Source organism: Bidens hawaiensis, unplaced genomic scaffold (genome assembly GCF_021521415.1).
Source record: "Bidens hawaiensis isolate Kalapana, Puna unplaced genomic scaffold, B.hawaiensis_p1.1 tig00023456_1, whole genome shotgun sequence".
NCBI lineage: Eukaryota > Viridiplantae > Streptophyta > Magnoliopsida > Asterales > Asteraceae > Bidens > Bidens hawaiensis.
In genome coordinates this window covers 280,211-299,895 of record NW_027493689.1, presented here as the reverse complement: position 1 = coordinate 299,895, position 19,685 = coordinate 280,211, and the positions used below count along the sequence as shown (strand labels likewise).

Sequence of the window (19,685 nt, the reverse complement as noted above, 5' to 3'; positions counted from 1 at the left end):
GAGGCTCTCTCTTGTTCTCTTTAATTACTTTTTTTAAACAGCGATTTTCTTATGTGTTAGGCCACTGCATTTTCTAAATTTAGAGACCCCCCTTGTCCCAATTTGTAGACTATGTTGTCTTATGGACGTTCCCCCGCTAACAGTCATTTACAGTCGTTATGTCGTCACAAGAACATAAGTCTATATAATGGTGGCTAATTAGATGACTAATGACGATATGAAAGAAGGAAAAAAGGAAAATCATTAAAATATAATATTCTTTTGAACCAATACAATCCGGTATGAAAAATATCCTTTTTTAATACAAACCGTACTATATAATTTTTTTTTTACTACATTGTTGTTCTTTAGCGCAAGCTTCATTATTTTGAGAGTTGTCTGTTATGTATGCGATATAATTATCATCAATGTATTCATTAGTGCATGTTTCGTTATTGTAACTTATGAGATTAAAATATGATGTATTCGTGGGTTGATTCCACCGGGGGGCATAGGGGCATCAGTGGCCTAACACTTTCCGTGACGGTGTGTCTGGTTTATGGCGTCTTTAGATTTGTTTAATTTTGGTGAGTGATGGTGTCTGCCTACATACAACTCACGAGTTGGTACATCAACCTGACGGGGATTGTGTACAATATTTGTTTAGTGATCAACGCTTATCACTCCTTATACCATACAACTTATGTGACCATATATTTGTTTCGTAATTTGTTATTCGTATAGATACTTATTTTAGACATTCGTTATGATTCGTTTGTTTGTGTTCTGATCATGATAATATTAACCGTATCGCTTCCGCTGCCCTTTGACTTTGTGTCCCGTTTGCTTCCTTCTTGTCGACTTATTGCATTTGTATAGTTCTTTTGTTACTGAGCAATTTTTGACACAGCCATGTATTTTTTTGTTGTTTACTTTGCTTACGTGGTAGGCACTCAAGAATCATGGGGATTTGGGAAGAGAAACTAGAGAATTTTAAAGAAATTGAAAGATACATGGCTGTGTCAAATATATATCATGTTTGCTTCTGTCTTTTCTTTTGACTTCATATAATGAACCGAGCCAAACAAGGTCTATGAACCCAACAATCTCTGACTCAAAGGCCTTGAACACTTTCATATGCGCTCCTGATCGTACTTCTGTAATTTGTACATTTGCCTTCTGGTAGTTGCCACTATCAACTAACCTAAAGGCCCGTTGAAGCTCCCCAAAGCTACAACATGTCAATCATGACTAAACATGCCCCTAACCTGTTCTCTGCCCCCTGCAAGCTCCCACTCAAACAAACCATCGAATCCTAAGATATCCTGAGAACAAACACTCTCCATATTCAGCAAGTAATCCACTTGAGAGACCTTTTCAGCTGGAAAACAATTTTTCTTAATCCATTGTCGACCTGGAACTGTAACCGAAACAAGATGTGTGCTCCCACTGTCACGGTGTTCTCCGACTGATTTAACCTTCCTAGCTCGCTTATCCTGAATTTTCACTTTGGCTCTAGGTTTATTACTTGCAAAAAGAACCCTCTTCTGCCCACAAATTCTATGAACCGAGCTTTGTATTTCATTGGAACTGAATCAACTCCTTTCGGTGATACGTCGATAATATACAACGATCCCCTTTTCTTTCCACGAGCCAACATGAGATTCCCTTTGACTACCTTCCACTTCCCATTCCTGAACTTATCATCGTGCCTTGGTCGTCCAACTATCCAACTAAAATTAAATGTTTCTTCAAACTTGGAATAACCCTCACGCCTTTCAAAGTCCAAGAAGTACTGGCTGAAGTCTTCAAATCAATGTCGTTGATGGCCGTAACATCAAGAACTTCATCATTAACAAGTCTTACCTTCCCAAAATCACCAAACTTTAGATTCTTCATCATTTCACTATAGTGAGTGGCATGAAACGATGCACCAAAATCCATAACCTAGGAATCAACATTACACTCAACACTACAAACCAAAGCCTCATCATCTAAATTGTCTTATGCAGTGGTATCTTTTTTAACGTCTTTCTTATCATTCAAATATTGACTCATAATCTTGTCTCTTTATAACTCTAGCATACTATATCTTTACGAGCCTTAAACTGACTCCTCTTCCTACTCCTACTGCCTCATTCTTTTCCTAACCTCTACCTTCTGTGATTAACATATTGCATGATGATTCACCTAAACTTCTACGTCTTGAATATTCTCCCAAAATCAGGTCCCAAATCCCATAAAAGTAATTTTTGTAGATGAACTACAAACCGCAGTCACTATTCTAGACCAACTATTGAGCCAAAGGGATAATAACAACATTCCTTGAACTTCATCATAAAACTAATGTCGATTAATACTAAGCGGGACATGATCGAATTAAGATAATTAATAAGCGTTGTAATAGACCCACCCTCTTTCATTTTTGTTGTCACTAGCTATCAGATAAAATAGACCTTATTCGCTTTTGAGGTATTCTCATACATGTTGGATAGTAAATTCATCATACTACGCGTCGTGGTTTCCTTCATGATGTTAAATGCTACATCTTCTGACAACGACGGAGTTATACAAGCCATAGCTTTCTTATCTAACTTCTTCCATTCTACTTATGACATCTTTTCTGGTTTTTCATCTTTAAGCACTACAATCAAGTCTTTCTGACAAAGTAGCGCTTCAATCTGCATCTTCCACTAACCAAAATTCTATCCATCAAACTTCTGTATCATAACATTTCCGTCTTCTTCCATGGCAATGACTAAACGAAACTTGAATAAAAAACAGAGACATACACAGCAATGACACGGGCATTAACGACTGTTCTATTGAACTCTGTTAAACAATCAATCTATTCAACGCGCAGTGGAGTAATGAACTTTGATATTCAAAAAACTGAAAATTAGACAGAAACGATAAAACATGACAATACGGTTGGCATTGTTTTTATGGTCTCTGTAATTGGTCTCCTTTGATTCAGCAAACTGTTCTTTGCACAACAGAATTTGATTTCGGCATGATCGAAAAACACAGCAGCACAAACGGCTGACTGCCAGTGGCTGAAAACTACTGTCGACGCAAAATCTGTTTTCGTTCTTGGTTATCAATGCAAACTAAATCAATAAAATTGCTTTTGACTTCTGATATCCAAATCATACATATTATTATCTAAATATTTCTGACACTTTTAATACTTTTTGAGCTAGTTTTAATAAATTCTACTCGATCCTCTAGTTCATATTTAAAAGTTTAAAGGTTTTAAAAGAAAACGAGCTAAGAATTATTATTTTTACTAAACTTAAGACAACGAGTAATATGTATAATAATAGTAATATAAATTAGCATGACGAGCTACATCATGAAAATTAAAAACTAAATATGTTAATTTGCATGTTACAACTAAATGAGCTTAAAAATTAAAAAGATGATAAGACATTTAAATCATAACACATGTAATTTATTATATTAGTTCTCTTATTTATTTTTATTTGTATTTTTGAGGTAGCCACATGATGGTCACGTTGGATAAGAGAAATAAGATAAGCACATGAATTGAAGAATAAGTGGGCTTTGCATTTGTTATGGCCCACATCAAAAGAGGGCTCGTTGTGTGAAAAATAGGAGTTTTTGAGATGTTAGCAATTAAAAACAGAGATGGCAGAAGGCCAGGGCATGTGCCGATAATTTATTTTAGAACCCTACAACCTTCGACAAGGAGAAAAGAGGATCAAGAATTCAAGTTCGATTGATTGGAAGAGATCTTTAATCATTCGGTTTGAGATCTTTAATTTGCTTGTCATTTAATTTATTGTCATGAACTCAAGTACTTCTTTGTTTTTATGACTATGATCGGCTAAACTTGTTAGAACCATCTAGTTTTTGGTTAAATAATGATTGATTAATGAGTTGTTGATTTTTATTGCTTTATTATGTGACATACTACTAAGTTCGATATTTTTTTTGTCAAAGTAAATCTCGCGTGATCTTGTCTTGCATGAATTAGTTTCGTGTCGGTTTAGGGTTACATGTTTTATCGTTTACTTGGTGTCTGCGATAAATTTATGGTAGACGTGCCATAGGATTAGTTGACTAGATTTGTTTAAGCCCAGTAGTCCACCTCTTTTTAGTCCTACCCAAATAATTAGAGTCACTTGTCTTGTTGCCTTGCCGTTTTAGGTTGGCCATTGCTAGACATCGATCAGATTATCTTTATTAGGTTTGCTCAACCTGTAAGTTGAGTTATTTATCGATTTAAGTTGAATTACTCCTTTTTCCCTAAACTTGTTAAGAGTACGAATCCAAAAGCAGGAAACTGTGTTATTGAGACCTGCCCAGAGATATAGCATTGGGGTACGCTAGGTTTTCACCAGTTATTGCTACACGCTTTCTAGTATGATTAGGGGTTATTAGTGAAATCTACCCAGAGATCTAGTTTTCCTTAGTTATCCCTAGTTAGTTATCTTTAGACCCCGATTTCACATGTTCGTTAGCGGCCGAGGCTTCTTAATCATCATTAGGATACTAGACCTAGGTGGTTCTATTCGTCATATATGAGAGTTCGCGTTAAGTTTCCCGTTGGAATCCGTTAGTGTCGTTAACTTTTGTTAAGTTTCTAGTTTAGTTAATTTAGTAATTTAGTTTTAATAATTAAAATAAAATAGGCAAATCAGGGGTGAAGCTTCTTGGGAGAGTTGTTAGTAAAGACACTGGGTTTATTAGAGGGTTGGAAAAGAAGAGAACTACTAATGTTGCTGATTTGATACGTCTTCTCCCAAAACTTGGTGACCCGCAGAGTGAGTTACTTTTGCTTCGATCATGTATGGGTATTGCTAAACTTTTCTTCGGTTTGAGAACATGCCAACCTGTACACGTGATGGAGGCAGCGTTGTTCTTTGACAAGGGATTGCGTGAGGCGATCGAGGACATTGTAGTTTGTGGAGGTCCTTTCTTTGGAGACCTCCAATGGAGACTTACTTCCTTACCCATTAAGAATGAAGGTTTGGGGTTGTATTCGGCAGTAGAGGCTTCCTCCTATGCGTTTGTCGCCTCGAGAGCGCAATCGTGGGTGCTTCAGGATCACATTTTGCTAGATAGTGGTATATGCGGAATGGATTCTGATTATTCTTGTGCTTTGGCTTGTCTTCATGATATGATTCCAAACGTCAATTTTAGCAGTTTCACTAACAAAGAGACCGCCCCCTCTAAAACCCAACATGCATTGGCGAGTGCTCTTTTTAGTAAAATTGTTCACGACATAGAGTCAAACTTTTACATGACAAGTAGACAAAAAACCATTTTTGAGTGTCTACGAGCACCACATGCTCAAGATAGATGGGTTAGGCCAACATATGTCTCCAACGGAGTATCGTACTATCCTTAAGTATTGCCTCATAATTCCTCTATTCCTGGTTGATGAGATATGTCCAGTTTGTCGTAAGGCGTGTTTAGACTCATATGGGGAGCACGCGGTGCATTATAAAGAGCTACCGGGTTCAAGTACCGACACAATCTGATTAAGGATGTGCTCTTTGACATATTCAGGCGGGCCAGAATTTCTGTTAAGAAAGAAGCACCTGTGAATTTCCTAGCTGACCCGTCGGAGGAAAAATCATCTCTTCGACCGGCTAACATTTGGTGTTTGGATGGATATGAGGAAAACATGCTTGTGTGGATTTAACAGGGATTTCCCCTCTTGTGGGCTTAGGGAGTAGTGGGTTCACAGCCGGTCAAGCTACTTTGAAAGCTGCTTCAGGGAATGTGACCAAACATGAGAAGGCGTGTCTGAAGCTGTGTTTATTCCTTTTGCTTTGGACACTTTTGGTTTCCTCGCCCCCGAAGCTGTGGAGCTACTTACCCATATTCAACGGGTCATGCATAGTAATGTTATGACTCCAAGATCTGCAAATGTAGTTTTTAAAAGATTGGGTTTTGCAATTCAAAAAAGGATAGCGCCGCAGCTTGTTGCTCGCTTGCCTTTTGTTTCGATGTAATTTAATTTTTAAAAGCGTAAGGATTTGTAATTAAAAAAATTATTAAGTAGGACTTGGTAAGGGTTAGTATTCCAAGCCATCTTACGTGTCTGCGAGACACGATTGATACATTTACTGTTGCATGTGTGAGGCTTAATTAATTTTTTTTCTGTTTTTAAAGCTAGTTGTGAATCAAGGTTTTAATAAGTAGTTTTTCGCACATCAACCTCATAATATGAACACAAGCTGAAAACCCTAAAAATAAACAAAAAAGGGGCATATACTCTCTTGTCTGTCTTTCTTGGTGTGAACACAAGCAAAACAATAAAAATATAATTGCTTTTTTGCCTTGGTAGATTTGACACGACAACAAAAAAAATACCTCTTGCTTACTTTGTCTTTTTCTAATGTGAACTCAAATTAGAAAGCCGATGACAAACAAGGTGGATGGCGATTGTGTCACGTGTGTAATAGTTCTCCATATTTATTCTATTTTTATTTTTAAAATTTAAAAAAATCATCTAAAACCACTTCAACTTATTCTCTATCTTTAAACTCTATTTCTAAATTTTAATGAAATAATATAGGAAGCCTATAAATTTAAAGTGTTGCAACAACACTTCATTTTTAACTACCCTTTTATAAATATATATTATAAATCAATTAATATTGAAAATGATTATAAAACAAAATAGTTAGAGTTTAGATTATAAATAGAAGAAAGAGAAAAAATAATAAAAAAAAAAGAATATAGAGATGAGAATGAAGAATGGGTTGGGGAGTTTCTAGAAAATGATGTATAAATTAAAAAAATTATGTTTTTTAGTTAAATTTTAAAGATGGAAATAGAGAACCCATTAAGAATGCTCTAAACCTCACAGACAACCCGAAGTCCACAACACCTTATTTTGATGCGGACCTTTTCAGACCTCAAGTCTATCACTGGATACGATGGCTAGCTGTCAACACCGAAAACCTAGATCAACAACCTCTTTCTCCCGCCACTTTGGTCTCCGTGTGTAGCGAGCCTAAGCTCTGATACCACTTGTTAGAATTAACGCACACACGAAACCGAGCACAAACACAAAATCAATAAACAAGCACGAGAATTTAACATAGTTCGGTCTAAAGTGGCCTACATCTACATGTGGCAATTAGGTAATCTTTAATGGGTGACAAAGGATTACAAGTACATAACATCATATATAGAGAGACTAGTCTAGAGTTCGCATCTTACTAAACAAGAAATATAAATCGGGCTGCCGCACCTGTCTCCTCTTTTAACTTTATATAATAAACCGAGCTAAACAAGGCCTACGGACCCAACAGTTTTGTTCTAATTTTTAATCCTGAGATGCTTGCTCTAGCCAAGTTGAGGTGCTACATGCACTTTTATACTTGTAATATTTTGTGTTGCTTTAGCCTTTAATAACCTAGCAAACCATTTATATAATTCACTAGACTTATTATGTTTATGTGTCGGCCAGTTGTGAACCCACCGGTATAGCTAATGTTTTTTTTTGAGCATGTATATATATATTTTGAGGGCAACTTTGGACGACTTTTCAAGAAAGCTGGAGACTCATACTATGGTGGGTAGACATTTGGATTGAAGTCCTTGGAACCGTAATCCTGGAGGAAGCTTTGCTTACGATTCGTTTGCCGTTAACATTTCATTTGCTTAATATTGTGAAGTTTATGTGTAAATGTTATTTGAATGTAAACAACCCAATCAAGATCACTGTAATCCCAAATATTGATTTGTTTATGACTATGAAGTTTGTGTTTAAATATTGATTTGTTTTAAGACTTAAGTGATATCCTTTCCTAATCTGAATTCAAGTCGTTAGTAATTGATTAAGTTCACTTATTAGATTAAATATTGATAAATCTCTAGTATCGGTCGTTACGGAATCCACATATCAGTATAATTTGGTTCCTATCCTATCTACTTTACGTTGTGATAGTTCTGCATGCCTTACTATGCAAGTTGGCCATTTATTTTATATTCCATTCAGCATGCGTGAGCAATATATAATTTTATAGAAGGTGCATGAATTTCACTGCATGGTTTAAATTATACGTTATAGATGGAATTCTATTCAAGATAAGAATATATTAATTGTTGTCTTCGCTTTCTTCATTTTATGATGGAAAAGAAAGAGAATGTTTGTTTTTAAAAGACAGAATTACATATATTATTGTTTATGTTTGTATTTAATTTCATTGATTGTTTTTTATATTTAAAATTGATATGTTTTATTATTTACGTTTCAAAATGCTACGGCGTTTGTCCTTTGATCCTAACCTGGTTAGTTTTTTCTCATTAAATCAGTTGCACATAAGGGCAAATTGGGCATTTCATCCATTTGGTCAACGGTGGTCAACGGTGGTGTTCAATTAGTGGTGGGGATGGTGTTCATGTGGTGGATTTCGGTCGGCGACGGTGGTGGTGGTATTCCGGTGGTGTTCAAATTGAGTTTTCCAATAAGAAATGAGTTTTCTGGCAAAAAGACATTTCTTCAACAGCCGGAAACTAACGGAGTAACGCTTCATTAATTGTGGATAATTGGAACCAAACAAGTTAAAAGATGGGATAGTCGTGAGTTGATCGACAACGATCAAAAGATAATAGTTAAGATTATATACAATCAATATATATTTTTTTTCAAAAGGCCATAAGTTTTGAATTTTATATAGTATGCTATAAAATAAACTAATGTAAATGTCATCAATTTTTTGCGTTTTTTTAAGTCTTAACATCTTGTTTTCAATTAAATAAATAAGGAAATTTGAATTTTATTAATCCCATCATTTTTAAGTTAACTAGTAATAAGTTTATCTTCGAAAATTGTTACCACCGGTCACACTTTTAACACTATTTTTTTCATTAGACCACCGTTAAAAAAACGTAAACCCATTAAGTTACTTTCGAATTTCAAATTGATATTTTAGGGTTTTAGTTCGAAAGGAGTGAATGAGTCGATTAATGTAAAACTTATGTCGAAATGGTGCTCCGAACCACAAAACGGTGCTTCAATTCGGGTGTTTAAACTTTCAATTTACAAAAATCAAGCCGTGAAGCGCCATTTCGTGATAAGTTTTACATCAATCGACTCGTATCTTCCTTTTGATAAAAACCCTAAAACATTAATCTGAAGTTCAAAAAATAAAAATTGTTAAACTTTTGGTTTGAACAAGGTGCAATGAAAATAAAAAATATGAAATGTGGAACCAATGACATCAATTTTTAATATCAAATTAATAAAATCTAATTTTCCAACAAATAAAAAGAAAAGTGCCTCACGAAAAAAAAAATCCCCGTTTGTTAATAAATAATGAATGATGGACGTTCAAAAAGTTAGCATGCATCTTTGGAATAATTGATGAAAAGGTGGCTATGTGTTAATTTATAGAATATTCGTTGTCTTTCACTCTTTCTTTCTAAAATCATGACGTTGGATGACAATAACATCAAAGAAATCTAGAAAACAAAATTTTGAAAAAGTTGCTTAAATAATTACTAGAATTCGGTGAAAAAGACAAAGAACAAAGTCGTCGATATCTTGAAAAAAGAATGGTGGAAAAGAGTTTTTCAATGGGTTACTCCGGTAAAAGATGCTCATGTAATAAAAATTTGCAAAGCTGGCAATGAGGTTTGATAATAACAGTTCATATAACGCTATCGGTTGTGGTTTGGCTAGTATGAACTATTTAAAGTGACATGTCACTGTCACGTAGACAGTGAGTTTTAACTTTTAACTAATTCGTCCTTTAATAAGCACGTTGTAGTTTACCTATATATTAAAAAAAAAACCCAAGAATTGTGATTGGCCGAAATAGTATGGACCCATCTTTTCAGACAGCCTGGGTGATAACGGGATGGCCGAAGAAGGGCAAAAAGTTTGGTGTCAGCATGTTAATGGGAGATGTTGTGGTTTGGCCGTGTGTCACGTGAGGTGGATTTTGACGCCCCACGTAGCACCTCTATAACACTCAACCTAACAAGTAATTATAGTTAATCAATGTTTATAGGAGTTTAACGCATTGATGCAAATCAAAGTTACGTGGATAGATATTTAGAGAAATAATCATCGTGAACAGTCCATAATTTTAACTATTAATATTTTAAAAAATAAGGGCATTTACATATATCATCTTCCTAAGTTTTCTTATTACATATATACCCATTTCTTAAAAATCAATTATATATTTCCCCTTCCTAAACCACATATATTACATATCTCTCAATTTTACTAAAATTAGCTAATTAAATGACAGCTTTAATGTTAATGAACTAATTATAAAATTGCCTTGCCGTTTTAGGTTGGCCATTGCTAGACATCGATCAGATTATCTTTATTAGGTTTGCTCAACCTGTAAGTTGAGTTATTTATCGATTTAAGTTGAATTACTCCTTTTTCCCTAAACTTGTTAAGAGTACGAATCCAAAAGCAGGAAACTGTGTTATTGAGACCTGCCCAGAGATATAGCATTGGGGTACGCTAGGTTTTCACCAGTTATTGCTACACGCTTTCTAGTATGATTAGGGGTTATTAGTGAAATCTACCCAGAGATCTAGTTTTCCTTAGTTATCCCTAGTTAGTTATCTTTAGACCCCGATTTCACATGTTCGTTAGCGGCCGAGGCTTCTTAATCATCATTAGGATACTAGACCTAGGTGGTTCTATTCGTCATATATGAGAGTTCGCGTTAAGTTTCCCGTTGGAATCCGTTAGTGTCGTTAACTTTTGTTAAGTTTCTAGTTTAGTTAATTTAGTAATTTAGTTTTAATAATTAAAATAAAATAGGCAAATCAGGGGTGAAGCTTCTTGGGAGAGTTGTTAGTAAAGACACTGGGTTTATTAGAGGGTTGGAAAAGAAGAGAACTACTAATGTTGCTGATTTGATGCGTCTTCTCCCAAAACTTGGTGACCCGCAGAGTGAGTTACTTTTGCTTCGATCATGTATGGGTATTGCTAAACTTTTCTTCGGTTTGAGAACATGCCAACCTGTACACGTGATGGAGGCAGCGTTGTTCTTTGACAAGGGATTGCGTGAGGCGATCGAGGACATTGTAGTTTGTGGAGGTCCTTTCTTTGGAGACCTCCAATGGAGACTTACTTCCTTACCCATTAAGAATGAAGGTTTGGGGTTGTATTCGGCAGTAGAGGCTTCCTCCTATGCGTTTGTCGCCTCGAGAGCGCAATCGTGGGTGCTTCAGGATCACATTTTGCTAGATAGTGGTATATGCGGAATGGATTCTGATTATTCTTGTGCTTTGGCTTGTCTTCATGATATGATTCCAAACGTCAATTTTAGCAGTTTCACTAACAAAGAGACCGCCCCCTCTAAAACCCAACATGCATTGGCGAGTGCTCTTTTTAGTAAAATTGTTCACGACATAGAGTCAAACTTTTACATGACAAGTAGACAAAAAACCATTTTTGAGTGTCTACGAGCACCACATGCTCAAGATAGATGGGTTAGGCCAACATATGTCTCCAACGGAGTATCGTACTATCCTTAAGTATTGCCTCATAATTCCTCTATTCCTGGTTGATGAGATATGTCCAGTTTGTCGTAAGGCGTGTTTAGACTCATATGGGGAGCACGCGGTGCATTATAAAGAGCTACCGGGTTCAAGTACCGACACAATCTGATTAAGGATGTGCTCTTTGACATATTCAGGCGGGCCAGAATTTCTGTTAAGAAAGAAGCACCTGTGAATTTCCTAGCTGACCCGTCGGAGGAAAAATCATCTCTTCGACCAGCTAACATTTGGTGTTTGGATGGATATGAGGAAAACATGCTTGTGTGGATTTAACAGGGATTTCCCCTCTTGTGGGCTTAGGGAGTAGTGGGTTCACAGCCGGTCAAGCTACTTTGAAAGCTGCTTCAGGGAATGTGACCAAACATGAGAAGGCGTGTCTGAAGCTGTTTTTATTCCTTTTGCTTTGGACACTTTTGGTTTCCTCGCGCCCGAAGCTGTGGAGCTACTTACCCATATTCAACGGGTCATGCATAGTAATGTTATGACTTCAAGATCTGCAAATGTAGTTTTTAAAAGATTGGGTTATGCAATTCAGAAAAGGATAGCGCCGCAGCTTGTTGCTCGTTTGCCTTTTGTTTCGATGTAATTTAATTTTTAAAAGCGTAAGGATTTGTAATTAAAAAAATTATTAAGTAGGACTTAGTAAGGGTTAGTATTCCAAGCCATCTTACGTGTCTGCGAGACACGATTGATACATTTACTGTTGCATGTGTGAGGCTTAATTAATTTTTTTTCTGTTTTTAAAGCTAGTTGTGAATCAAGGTTTTAATAAGTAGTTTTTCGCACATCAACCTCATAATATGAACACAAGCTGAAAACCCTAAAAATAAACAAAAAAGGGGCATATACTCTCTTGTCTGTCTTTCTTGGTGTGAACACAAGCAAAACAATAAAAATATAATTGCTTTTTTGCCTTGGTAGATTTGACACAACAACAAAAAAAATACCTCTTGCTTACTTTGTCTTTTTCTAATGTGAACTCAAATTAGAAAGCCGATGGCAAACAAGGTGGATGGCGATTGTGTCACGTGTGTAATAGTTCTCCATATTTATTCTATTTTTATTTTTAAAATTTAAAAAAATCATCTAAAACCACTTCAACTTATTCTCGTGTGATTTCAGTTACGTGTTACATAATTATAGGATAGAGTTAATCAATTTCTTTAACTTGATTGTCGTCGTGGCGTGTGATTTCAAAAGAATGATCATCTAACGTTAAATAAAAATTGAAGAGTTGAATTTTCAACACCAAGGCTATGTGGCATACCCACTATTCCATGCTCATCATCGTCGCCACTTCAACCTCATTTTTGTGTCTATATGGCCGCAACTAACTCTCTGCTCCCCGCTTACACCGCTCACCACTTACCTCACCGGCCTCCTCTTTTTTCTCTCTCACATCTTCACTCAACGTGGAGCCAGTGAAATTCTCCATGAATTCTTCCATGCTTTCTCCGCCCTTATGGCAGCGCTCGAGATGTATTGGCTACTCTCACACCCTAAGTGGTAGCTTATCAATGGTCACTTGATACTGATATTTACATGAAACTTCCGGAAGAATTCAAATTGCTAACATCATGTAAATCTAGTTCTCGAGAACATCTTTCAATTAAATTAAACAGATCTTTTTATGGGCTAAAACAATCAGGACGTATGTGGTTTAATCACCTTAGTGAATATTTGTTGAAAGAAGGTTATAAAAATGATTCCGTATGTCCTTGTATTTTTTATAAAGAGGTCAAAATATGAATATGTCATAATTGTTGTATATGTCGATGACTTGAATATAACTGAGGGAGCTCCAAAAGGCGATTGAATATTTGAAACAAGAATTTGAAATGATAGATCTTGGAAAGACAAAGTTTTGTCTTGTGTTACAAATTGAACATCTTAAAGATGGGATCCTTGTGCACCAAGAGACTTACATAGAGAAATAACTCAAAAGATTTTATATGGAAAAATCACATCCATTAAGTACTCCAATAGTTGTAAGGGCACTGGATGTTGAGAATGACCCATTTCGACCTCTGGGAGATGGAGAAGAAATTCTTGGTCAAGAAGTACCATTTCTAAGTGCAATTGGTGCACTAATATTTCTTTCTAGCCATACACGACCAGATATATTGTTTTCTTTAAACTTATTGGCAAGATATAGTTCAGGCCCGACTAGGAGACATTGAAATGGGGTCAAACAAATATTTCAATAGATCCAAGGTACAAAAGATATGGGCTTATATTTCACTAACCAATCGAAAACAAGTTTGGTTGGTATTGTAGATGCAGGTTATTTGTCTGACCCTCATACAGGTCGATCTCAAATTGGATATTTGTTTACATATGGAGGTACTTCAATCACAGCTACTTCATCTAATCACGCAGAAATAATCGCAATCTATGAAGCTAGTCGAGAATGTTTTTGGTTAAGAAGTGTAATACAACATATTCGTGGATCTTGTGGTATTTCTTCCAAAGATAAGGGACCGAGAGTTTTACACGAAGACAACGCGGCATGCATTGCTCAACTTAAGGAGGGCTATATCAATGGTGACAGAACCAAACATATTTCGCCAAAGTTCTTTTTCACACACGATTTGCAAAAGAGTGGAGATGTTATCGCCCAACAAGTTCGTTACAACGAAAATTTAGCAGATTTGTTTACCAAATCACTCCCGACCTCAACATTTAAGAAACTGGTTCGTGGGATCGGGTTGCGTCGACTCAAGGAGCTTTTTGTATCATCAGGGGAGAAAATACGCGCTGTACTTTTTTCCCCTTAGCTAATGTTTTGTCCCACTGGTTTCAAGGCAAGGTTCTTAATGAGGCAGAATAAAGCGTATAAAGATGATAATCAAAGGGGGGTGTTACGAATATAGATATTGTTCTGTTCATTATTATGATTTATCAATACTAAATATAGATTAGCATGTTCCTTAAGTTTTCCTCCCTTTATAAATACTAGGGCTGAGCACGATTCGGTTCGGTTCGGTTATTAGGCGAAACCGAAACCGAAGTAATCGGTTATTTGAATATGCAAACCGTTCGGTTTTCGATTTTTCGGTTAACTTCGGTTTCGGTTCAGTTATTTTCGGTTTTTTTTCAATTATGTGTTGAGATTGCAAAAAAAAATGAAAATGCATGTTTTAAGCTTGTATAAGAACGTTCTAGAGTACCATAGTCCACGTATATATTCAAAAAATAAAAAATAGGCACGTGTTACGTGGAACTATACGAATACAAAGTTACTAAATAGAGTTTAAAAATTAAAAAGTATTAAAAGTTTAGTCCCAATATTCATTCATCATCTTTCTTATTTATTTATATTAAAAGTTTAATCCATTCCTCATCTTGATAATCTTATCATCAATCGGTTCGGTTCGGTTTTTTCAGTTTTTTAAAAATGGATAACCGAATTGAAACCGAAATTTCGGTTTTTCAAAAAAACAAAAAATTAACCGTCGGTTAATGTTTCGGTTCGGTTTTTTCGATGCGGTTTTTTCGGTTAATTCGGTTTTCTGCTCACCCCTAATAAATACCCATGATTAATTCATTGTATGACTCACCAATTAATAATAAATTTATTCTTCCCGAATTCTCTTCTTAGCTCTTGCCAGTAGGATTGTCGCAAAATACTTCAGAATTTAAACAATTCATAATAAATACATAGACTTAATTATCGTTTTTTGAACGACAAATACTTGATTTATACTAGCCCTTTTATTTTTTTTCTTAAGAAAAATCACAAAGGCTAACTGGGCTATTTTAGGAATTAAAAAGAAATTGCCTCAAAGTTATCTTCTAAGAGTTAATTTTACACGTATGGAAAAACAATGAATGAAACGCCCAAACTCGAGGGGTTTAAAAAGAGATGAATAAATTAATGCCATGAATGTATATGTAAAGCCGTGAGCTTCATAAACAATTATATGTTTCATGTTATCGTATAGAATGATGAGCTTCCAATTCTATAATGTATATTTTAAGCCATGAGCTTAATAAATCTTGTAACTTCTATGAACTCATGTATTACATAAAATCAAAACAATTTCATTATATGACAAACAAGTATATATTAGTTGCAACAATAAATAAATAACCATAAAAGTATATGTATGATAATACAATTTCTATCTGAACTTACTTTTCCAACAAGTTCTTTTTAAAACACTACTTTTCATTTAAACCCATTTCAACTATGGATTATTTGCAAATGACAATCTCAATTAACGAGTTGGCTGCTAATAGACCCATCTCTTAACATATTCGCTCCCAACGTTCAACGACTTACAAAACTGGGATTCTGACGACATCAATAACTGGGATTCTATTAGTTGCAGATCGTTGGGAGCAAACATGTTAAAAGATGAGACTATCGCCAATCAACTCGTTAGTTGGGACTGTTATTTGCCAATAGTCTATAGTTAGGATTATTTAAATCCAATTTACCTTTTAAATATGATAATTTGGCGAAATTATTTTTTAGGTTTAGTTCCAATATCGTAACAAACCTGTTTGATACCAATCGAATTCGCATTGACTCGCCGCTGCAATTCCCTTGTTTTTGTTTTTGTGTAATTTTTTTAATCTAACAATATTATATTGTGGGTTTGATATTGATACTGTAATGAATTTAACCGATACCGAATGAATTTCCATTGGCTTGCCGCTGTATTACCGACAAATAAACATCATTTTAATATTATTTTATCGGCTTTAAACGTGTTAATTTGAAGAAATCATTTTTTGGTTTTAGCTGCGGTATAGGAACGAACCTAGTCAATGCCGACCGAATTCGTGTCGACTCGCTGACGCAACGTATTGTTGAACTGACCCCCCGCGTTTTACCGACGAAAAAACATCATTTAACTATGTTATCTTTTTGTATCATAAGCTATACAAGTGTCACAACTATTCTCGGTGTTTACTAATTTATTTTTTGGGTTTAGTTCATGTACTGGTACGAGCTTATCCGATACTAACCAAATTCATGCTGCTTAATTATAAGCTATACGTGTGCAGATACTGTTTTAGGCCTTCACAGATTTATTTATTTCATCTAGTGTCATTGACGTAACAAACTTAATCAATACAATCAAATTTGTGTTGTGACGGCTGGTTTGGTTACGTAGTTGAAATAAAGTTGGATGGGGGTAAGAATGATGATCACAGTCGATCAAGGTATGTGTGGAAAAGTTGGGTCAACCATCTATCAAACCATTTTTGTCATCATTGTTAAAGCTTGTACTGTGTGGCAATTAATTAATGGTACTTAAAAGAAAACCACGGGCCACATGGTACCTACAGAAAAGTGACCACGAGGCATCGAACACCCTTTTACTCAATACATATATTCTAGTGATTTTCTTTCCTTTATAAAGTGACATAGGAGTAAGTTGGAATACCACCATTGGCCAAATTAAAACCAATTAATAACATGGACATCTTCACTGAATGGCCTCTTACAATCATACTAGGCCTCTCCATTTTATGCATATTCATATACACCACTCTAACCTCCACTAGTTCGTCCAAGGCAAAGCTTCCCCCAAGCCCTCCAAAGCTTCCCATACTCGGAAACGTTCACCAACTACTAGGTAAATCCCGTCATGAGGCCCTTTGGCAACTTTCGAAACAATATGGTCCCGTTATGCAAATCAACATTGGTTCACAACCCTTCCTTGTCATCTCTTCTCCTGACATGGCCAAAGAAGTCTTAAAAACTCAAGATCACAATTTTTGTTCCCGTGGACGTTTCCAGGCTACCAAACGATTTACATACAACTATAATGACGCTGCCTTCTCGCCACACAGCGATCACTGGAGGGAAATGCGCAAGCTTTTGGTGACTGAGTTCCTCGGTCCGAAGAGAGCTAAATTGACTAATCACATGTTGGTGACAGAGATGGAGAGTGTCATCCATTCTCTTTCGTTAAATCCACCAAACACGGAGGTAAATCTAAGTAGTATGTTCTTAGAGATAGTAAAAAATAAGGTGTGTAAGGTGGGATTTGGTAAGAGCTATGTGGACCAACTGCTAAAGGGTCCGTCGTTAGATTTTATGCTTGATGAAACCATTCGATTACTAAATGGATCCATCGGTGATTCTTTTCCATGGTTAGGTTATTTTATTGACCAACTTAGTGGATGGAATCATAGGCTGGATGATGGCTTTAGAAATCTTGATACATTCATCGATACAATCATTGATGAGCATCGAAAAAATAAGGCGGAAGAGATAAGTGACGAAGACAAAGATTTTGTACATACTGTACTCGACATGGCTTCCAAAGAAAATGCTTCTGGCTATCGACCGAGTTATGCAGATTTAAAAGCTCTCATGATGGTAAACCATTTATTTTATTACATTTACTTTTATAAAGATCAAATTAAATGCTTAACTAATATTTCAGGATATAATTATTGGGGGAATTGACTCAACTGTTCTGGCTTTGATATGGGGAATGTTCGAGATCATTAAAAATCCAAGAGTGATGGAAAAACTACAAAGTGAAATCCGAAACTGCGCGGGAGAAATACAAAAGGTAGAAGAACTGGATACCTCAAAAATGGTATTCTTGAAAATGGTTGTCAAGGAGTCACTAAGATTGCACACGCCTGCTCCATACTTGATTCCACATGCATGCTTAAACCATACTAAAGTTAGTGGGTATGATGTCTTTCCTGGTACTGTTGTTCTCGTCAATGCTTGGGGGCTAGCAAGAGACCCAAGCATATGGGGGGAGAATGCAAAGGAGTTCTATCCAGAGAGGTTTACTGCCAATCCTGATGTTGATTTTGGAACCGATAGATTTGAGATGCTTCCGTTTGGAGGGGGGCGAAGGTCATGCCCGGCAAAGAACACAGCACCAGGTAATTTAGAGTTCGTGATCGGAAACCTTCTTTACTGGTTCGATTGGAAGCTTCCTAGTGGATCGACGATTGAAAATCTGAACACGGAAGAACTGGGTACCGCGGTTCTGAGAAAGAAAGATCCCCTTTTCCTTGTACCCACAAAGCATAAGACTTCATCAAGTACCATATAAATAATTAATTGTCAAACATGATTTCATCTTTATGCAACAACTTAAATGAAGCACAAACATGTTATGTGCTGGAAATAATGTATTTGAGTTCTTGTATGCTTAAAGTTAGTTGTGCTATATATTTTCTGTAAGTTATAGAGCAATAATCTTTCATGTGTGGATGCTTTCATTGTCGTTCATTTGGCTAGTTATGTTTCCCGACAGTGGTGCGTTCCTCCTTGATGACGTTAAAATTAGTATGAACATTTAGCATCCCGCCTAAAAAAGGTTTGGTATTGAGGATAGTTCCAAGTTAATGCTTTAAAAAATGATGGCAAAAAGTTCCACACGAATTAAACGTCACACAAGGATCATTCTTAAATTTTTACAAATCTAAAAATGTCTCTCCACACAGTTTCACCATTGCATTGTGGCATACATATATCCCCGTGTATTCTTTCCAAGAAAATAAGGGATTTAGTCCCCACCTTAATTGGTCACGAGCGAGTAATCAACTTTCCTTTTGAGCATGCAACACATGTAATGTCCTTAGTCTGAAGAACCCTTTGGTTCTTTAAAGAGTGTCCATATGAATCTTTTAATTTTTCGCATCATTATTGAATCGGGATGGCCTAACCGATCATGCCAAATCATAAAGCTTTCTTTGTCCATAAACTTCTTGTTATGACCATATTATATTCAATTGCGGTAATTTTAGTGCAATACAAACCAGAGGCAAGTGCGGGTAGCTTTTCTAAAACTTGTTTTTTACCCGATTACATACATAAAATAAATCACAAAAATGATGCATAGATAAAAACTGGCCCAACTAGTTAAGCAACACCAAGACCTAGTGGCAAAGACAAAAAAATCACAAATGTAAAGAACTAGAGAAAAGAACGATCTCACAACAATTTATCTATTAATGAATTGCAAAAATCACTCTTGAAACAACCTAAATAATATGTCTGTAATCCACCACAACCGTTGTTCCAATATTGATTAGAACCAAGAAGACCATCAAAAACACAATACCCCAAATTAGGGTTTCAGATCTAAAAAACCCCCAATTCTTCAATCAGAGTGAAAACCCTAATTCTTCAATCAAAGAACAACTTAGGGAAGAGTGAGCGATCAGCGCATTATTGCTTTGATACCATGTCACAA

At 35.9% G+C, this 19,685-nt stretch overlaps 1 pseudogene; it reads left to right on the top strand.

Moving 5' to 3' along the window:
* Nucleotides 1-16,822: 16,822 nt before the first annotated feature.
* On the top strand, nucleotides 16,823-18,539 carry LOC143567620 (parthenolide synthase pseudogene; annotated as a pseudogene).
* Nucleotides 18,540-19,685: the final 1,146 nt, after the last annotated feature.